At 38.5% G+C, this 7567-nt stretch overlaps 1 long non-coding RNA gene across 1 annotated transcript; it reads left to right on the top strand.

Moving 5' to 3' along the window:
* Positions 1-38: 38 nt before the first annotated feature.
* Positions 39-7137, top strand: LOC120595622 (uncharacterized). Its single transcript, XR_005650915.1, has 2 exons — positions 39-4098; positions 6545-7137. It is a non-coding gene; the product is annotated as an uncharacterized LOC120595622 (long non-coding RNA).
* Positions 7138-7567: the final 430 nt, after the last annotated feature.

The raw sequence follows: 7567 nt of genomic DNA, 5'->3' as shown, positions 1-7567 counted from the left end.
GCTGACTGGCTCCTTAATCTTCAAATAGTAAAGGCCCGTGGTGGGTCCATTGCCTGCCTGATAAATGCGCACTCCTGACCCACTTTAAGGTCCCGCAGGCGGGCAGAAGTGGGCGGGGCCTCGGGGCTCGGATCCCTACAGGCAAAGAAAGGTGAAGACTGAAGAGGCTTTAATGTTAGTTGGATTTCCTCTAGGACTTCATTCCATTGGTGGACGCTACGCATTTTCGTGGCCCAGACTAGAAATCACCGTGCAGATGAGACTCCTTGAGAACGAACACTGGCTGCCTACGGACTTAAACTCCGTAGTGTGCTTTGCAAACGTTCCTCGCTGTTAAATGTGGAAAACGTCTTACTTCTGACGCCGCGCCCCAGAAGTAGTTTGTTTTATTGCCCTAGTGATCTGCCACCGTGAGTACGTTTCCAAGTGGCCTCTAGAGATGGGACAGTCTGAATCCAGAGCCTCAGCTACCGCAGGCGAGAGCCGGAGGGGTGATGTGGTTGGATTATCCAGGCGAGAGAGGCGGGGAGTACTGTGTGTTGTGGAAGTTGCAAGCCGCTTAATATTGTAAGAGTTGGAAAATGAAGCCCGAGAGTTAGGAAACCAGATGCTGGAGGATCTAAGAGTTTAAGAAGTTTGGTCCTTAGAGAAAGGAACAGATATGAACTAAAGGTAAAAATTTAAGCGTTTGTTAGGTGAAATCATTGCAGTGAGTGGAATCATTCAGAGTCATTATAAAACTGGGGGATACAACCCCCTGTAAGTGTTCAGGCCAGGACAGTTTTCAGGAAATCAGTGTTTACCACTTAGTTCCTAAAAAATTGCCTCATGCCCTTCTCCCACTTTACAAAAGAAAGGCCGACCTCCTGAATCTAATCTTACTATGATGTATTGCCCCAGAGAGTACAAAGATTGATATACTAGACACAAGAACGACTAGAAATACTTAGATATTTTGATTTCTCAGTTGGTTCTTAATTACTTGTTTTCAGCAAAATTGAAAGAGGTCCTAAATGAGTTACCAGCTGATAGATTATTTTAAAAATTGGGAGAAGCTTTAAGAAGAAACAGGATACTTGCACACACTCAAAGTATCTCCCCCAAAATATTGGTTATAGTAGTGATTTTAATTTATGGCCGCAAAATTTTTGATACTCTTTCCTCTAGGAGGTAGAGCTTGAATTCTCCCTCCCTTGAGTGTGTGGGCTGAACTTAGTGACTTGCTTCTAAACAATAGAATGTGGAAAAGGGAAAAAGTAATTTTTACAGTGGATAAACACAGACATACCTTAACCAAGTGATCAAGGTTAACACTACCAGTGATTAAGTCCCGTTGATATCATTTACCCCCTGATATACAATGAATGAGAAGGCTACTTCTCTCTGGAATTCTTCCTTCAAATTCAGAACCCTGTTCTAATCAAGAGGAAACATGAGCCAAATCCAAACTGAGAGACGTTCTATAAAATACTTGACTGGTATGCTTCAAAACTGTTAAGATCATAAAAGACAAAGGCTCATATCTTAGAGGAGACCAAAGAGACATGACAGCAAAATATAATACAGTATCCTGGACTAGATCCTGTAACAGGAAATAGACATTAGAGGAAAAACTGGTGAAATTTTAATAAAGTCTGTAGTTTAATATCACAGCAATGTTAATTTCTAAATTTTGATCAATGTACTATGCCTTAAGATAATAGGGAAGCTGGGTTAAGAGTATATAGGGGAACTCTTTAATCTATTTTGTGAGTCTTTTGTAAACCTAAAATTGAAAATTTAAAGTTAAAAAAATTTTTTTGGTGGTAGATCTACATGTGATTTGGCATAGAACTTTGAAGGAGTTCAGAGAGTTGAGCTCAACTGATTGAATAAATCCTAGGTGGGAATCTGCTTATTTCCGTAAACAAAGATTGTCAGCTCTTCCATCTGTAGAAACAAAAAATAGGAATAGAATTGATGCTAACCCTGTCTCATTCTAGCAATAGTGACGTTCATTTATGGACATAGGGATTAATTGAAAAAAATATCAGTCTCAGAGTTGCATCGTCAATAAAATTAAAATCTTTGTTTAATTATCAAAATGTATAGTATATTTATTTTATCAACTGCATACTAAATTAATGTAAGCAAGAAGAAATATTTTAAACTAGAGCCTTATGGTTACAGGAAGTTTTAAAAAATTTAATTTCAGCTTATATACATATTTTTATTGCAGAGAAGAATAGACTTTTTAGTATAAAAAAGATATATACACATATGTATTGCCTATATGTTATATAGGTATGTACATAACATTTTATCTTCTGAAGGAAGAAGAATGGAATTCTAATTTTAAAGAGAAAATGAGATGATGTAAAATTTCCAACTATTTCATGATTTTTTGAATGGGTGATGGCAAGTATCAAATCACTACAGTGGAAATATTTTTTTTAGTTTTATTTAACAATGCTAATGTTTACAATCTACCTGAAATCCTCTGCAGGTAATTAAACTTACAGTGACAAATTTAATACAAACAAAATGTCGAAGACTGATTTAGAACATTGTCTTTCAAATGTTTTGACCACAACTTACATAAGAAATACATTTTGCAATGTGGCTGAGTATACACATTATATTATTTACAATTGAAATAAGAGATTCATGAAACAGTTTGTACTTTGTATAACTTTTTTTTTAATACCAGTAGTGACACACTAAATTGATTACATGACCTCAGCAATTTGAAAAACAATGTTGTAGCATTGTTTTCAAAGGGCAGTGATCTGGGAATTGAACCCTGGGTAGCACGTACATTTTAAATGAAAATCATGAATGATTCATTTTAAACGCAGGTCATGAATGGTTTCAGCAGAGTAGTAGAGTGGTGAGGACAGAATTCACATTGCAATGGATTGAGAAGTGAATGGAGGGTTGGAAGTAGATATAGTTGTATAGACAAATCTTTCCATTTTTTTCCTGAAGCATTCTATTTCTATAAAGAAAAAACTTGAATCAGTGTGGCAAAATGTCAACATTTGTTACATTTGCTTGTTTGTTGCATGATTCTCTGCACTGTTTCAGTGTATTTGAAACAGTCTCTAGACAAGCGTTTGGCTCTGAAGGAGAGAGAATAATTGGATGGTAACTGGAAGGGAATTGCAGGATTGGGGTCTAGTCTGATAAAACAATTTTACTCATCAATAGGGAGCCAGAGGCTGAAAATACAGGAGAGACGATGGTTAATACAGCAGCTTTCTAAAGAAAGTGGATCGAGGGGCTGAGTCAACTGGCAGAGATAGAGAATTTAGACTTGTTGGCAAAGAGGGAATATATTGATCTCCTGAGACTGGGAGAAAGAAGGAGATTGGAATAAGGAAGTCGTTTGTAATTATTAAAGGGAACAGGAGGCCAAGGGAAAACATTGATGGCCAGCATCGAAGGCCTGCCTAAGCTCTGAGACTGCACATCTGTTGTGGCTCGAATTTATATCTTCCATGCTTCCCTCCAGCAGCACTAAGCTCCATAAGTATAATAGCGATGATGAATGGAAACATTCATCTGAGTTTTCAGTTTTATCAGGCAGGTAAAAGGAAGGGCCAGGATAAAAGATAAAGATGATAGTGAGAAAGCAGTTCATATGACTAACCATGGCACATGAAAAAGCAAAAGGACAGGAAAAACTGGAGAATTCAGCATCTAGAAGTCCAGATGAGAAGGCAGGAACTGGGACGGTGAGAGGTTGAGGTAAGAGAAGAGAATATTTAAGTTTCACGGTTTTAGGAGAATTCCCTTCGTCTTTCCCACAGCAACTTACTGTGTGGGTAAAAGTGGGCGCGGCTAAGGTGGAACCAGACCTAATTTCTGGGATTGGAAAGCAAGGCATCCACCAAATGAGAAATCTTCTCAAGATAAGGTTAATTAAAATGACTAACAGAGCACTGGGTTGGAAATTTAGGATTGACAAACAGGAGAAACATTCTTAGAAGCTCCCCAGCCGAGAATTCACCCAGCTTGCCGGAAAGTTGTCTAGATTGGATCCAACTGCCAGCTGGAGGGTAAATTATTCGCCTTGCTGTGGTGAAAATACAGAGCTCATTCTCCTCTCATCCTCAGGTATAGTATTCAAAATGCTCACAATTGTTAGTCTTGAGTGGTGGGTTTATGAAGATAGCTTCTTATTCTTTTCTCTATATTTTCTGAGTGTTGGACAGTGTACATGTGTTGCTCAAATCAGAAGTAAATAAAGGCTCTGAAAAAATGTTCTTTGTCTCCTTCTTCACTTTTCTCCACCATGTCTCACTTTTGTCCCTTCTAGGTTTTACTGCCTCTCACCAGCCTACTATTTGTAGTTTTATCTCCTCAGGAGGATTACAACTGAATCTTCCTGTTTCAAGCGTTTCTACTCCAGTCTATCCTGCCCAATCCTTCGGCACCTTCACATCACTTCATTTTACCTTAGGAAGCAACTTACTGCCTTTCAGAGAAAACTTCAGACTTAGCTCAGTATTCAAGAGCACCAGGCAAATGACCTCCCAGTCCTGTCGGAACCCCCATTCTCAGCATTCCCCGCCCCATCCTCATCCCTCTAGGTTTGGCCCTGTTTCATAGCTTTTCCCCATCTGGATTATGCCTCGCTCCTTGTATCCAAATCCATTACATCAAGACCCACGTTAGTTATTTCCTCCAGAAACCTGGCTTCATGCAGTTTTTGTCAGTGTAGATGATTCAGTATTCCTCAGTTATAAATTAGAACATTTTATTGTGGACCCACAGGGTCCATCATCCCATTTGGCTCATCTGTATAAGGTCAAATGCAGGTAATCATTTCATTCACAACAAATTATAATGTCTTATTTATAATATACTTCTCTAAAATGTTCAAAAAGTTCGGCTCCCCACTCCACACGGTGCATTTTGGCCTCCTTTTTTTTGCTTGAGTTATTCTCTCTGCTTTGAACGGCAAATGTTCAAAAATTAAAAAACAAGTTTCAAAACAGCATTATGACTATTGTTTCATCCCATAGGATTTAGTTAGTTTGGATAAAGTTAATACATTTAAGAAGCAATTATTTTGACTGATAGATTTTTCTGGACTTGAGAATGAAAAAGGAATGTAAAAAGCCAATAGTATGTTACGATCCTACTTCTGTACATTTGTTAGTATACACAAAGAAAAATCTGGAGTTAAGCTCGTTAGACTTTTATTAGTGGTTATCTCTGTGATTACAGAGACTTCCTACTCTTTCCGTAATGTACACCGGTAGTATTTTAGATTTTTCTATGAATTAGATTTATAATCAGAAAAAAAAGCGAACACATTTTTAAAAGCTTTACACATACATGGACTAAGCCACACAAAGTAATTTACCCAGGATAAGTGTCGAAGTGAACTAACCTACTTCTATCTTTTAACCAGGGGAAAAGGTACTCTATACCCTTAAAGAACTGAAGGTTTTCTTTTCATTTAAAAGGAAAATAGAGACATATATGAGCTGGATTCTAATTGTTGCTTGATTTTTTCTGGCTCCAAAAACTTACCCAAAGCTGTGTCCATTTTGTCTCTCCATCCCCAGCCACACTCACTTCTTGCCTGTATATTTTCTTGCTGTTCCCTCAAAGAAGAATGATGCTTTCCAAACAGCTTTACAACTTAAAAACCCAGTTGCAGACCTTCTTCTCTTCCCAAGAGCCTGCTTTAGCAAAATAGCAGCCAGAGCGGTACTTCGCAGATGCCCAAGGTCTGGGCTGAGGCCTGAGATTCTTATGTTTCCTAACAAGCTCCCAGGTGATGCCGAGGCCACTAGTCTGAGGGTTACACTTTGAATAGCAGGGTAGGAGTATTTTTAACTCTTTCACCTCCTCACTAGCTTCTCTAATGTGGTCCCTTTCAACAGGGCTTTGAGTATAGCTGGCAATAACTGCTTAGCTATTAGCTAATGTATCCTTGCTTAGCTATTAGCTAATGTATCTCTGCTTAGCTATTAGCTAATGTAGCAGAATAATTCTGAATAGTAATGGATTTCTCCTCATTCCTTTTCCCTCTTTAGTCTTTTTGCTACACTATTCCCTCTCCCCACGTAGTGCCCAATCCTGGCTATACATTAAAATCACCTAGAGATCTTTATGAAAAATAAATAATAATAATAATAATGATGATAATGATAAAAAGACAATGCCCCTTGGCCAATACAATCAGATTCCATAAAGGAGGGATCCAGATATTGATAACTTGAAAAAAAAAGCTTCCCACTAGGTTTTAATACATGACCAGGTTGCATTGTGCTTCATTGCTTCAAGAAGAAATAGGGCAGAGTAAAGAAGAAATAATCTATGATCTACGTTTCTTAGAGGAACAGAAAGGACTCTTAACATAGCTAAAATATTTGGGGGTAAATGCTTTTACCCCCACACAAAATGGTTACCCAGGAGATGAGAAAGGGATAGGCCATAGCTGTGTAGTAATACTGGATAGACTGGGACTTAGCCTTACAGAGATTTTAGAGCCCTGGCATGGCACAGTCAAGGCAGGATGACTCATATGTCCTCTTCTCTGGCCCAGAAGTAGCAGAGGGAGCTGTTGGACCTGAAGGGCTTCGCTGACCCACAACTGAATACAAGAGAAGGCTCCGTGGATGCCTAAGTGGACAGATAGCATCAATGACCAGCTGCCCCCACCGTGATGCCTGAATCCCTGTTCCCAAAGACTTAAACACAAAGTCCCAAGAAGAGAGAGGAGCCTCAGATTAAGATACACCATCCCAAAAGAACAAAGTTCAAGAGAACTTGATGTTGGATTATAAAGAGAAATGTAAAGGGGATATAAAAAATTATGTTGGATTATAAAAAGGTAGTTATATTCCTTGCCAACTGGAGTTGTGGACGAAGATTCACATTCATTACACTGGCAAAGATTAAAGTGTTAGCCTTTCAGAAGTATTGTATTTGTACTTTAAGTAGAAGATTCTTGACTAGTGGAGGCTTTCAATACTCAGCGGGGAGAGCTTATATGGAAACAAGTATATCCCATCCCCATACCAGCCTTTGCCAAAAGTTTCCAGGCCTTTTACTAAAAAAGACCAATGGGTCAGATGCCCAGGACTCTAGACTTATAGGCTCCCCTAACCCCGCCCCAAACCCCTGTTTAAAAATGAACTATAAAGCAAAACAAAGCATTTTGTGTTCATAATAACTGTCAAAAAGATGATAATTATCGTGGTGGCTATCTCAATGGAGCATTCATTCATTTAGTCTCTGCCTGAGCTCTTGTTCCTTAACCTCTAACACTTGTAAACTGAGTTGACTAAACACTTCTGATTACTTCTGGTAACCAAATATCTGAGTCCTACTAAACACATTTAAAAAAGAGTTCTTTTCTTCCTTTTGTTAGAAAAAGGTAATCTCCATGTATGTAAAAATTTTTGTCTATTTTGTTCTCTGACACATCCCAGATTCCTACAACAGTACCTGGTACATAAAAAGCACTCGAGAAATATTTGTTGAATGAATGGAAGTGCAATCTCCCCTGTAAATGAGGCTTGTCCCACTATAAGGCCAAAGGGGCCACCAACTCCATTTGGAAAAG

Source organism: Pteropus medius, unplaced genomic scaffold (genome assembly GCF_902729225.1).
Source record: "Pteropus medius unplaced genomic scaffold, Ma_sr-lr_union100, whole genome shotgun sequence".
NCBI classification, from domain to species: Eukaryota; Metazoa; Chordata; class Mammalia; order Chiroptera; family Pteropodidae; genus Pteropus; species Pteropus medius.
The sequence above is the reverse complement of the archived record's forward strand: the minus strand, read 5'-3'. Positions and strand labels throughout refer to the sequence as shown.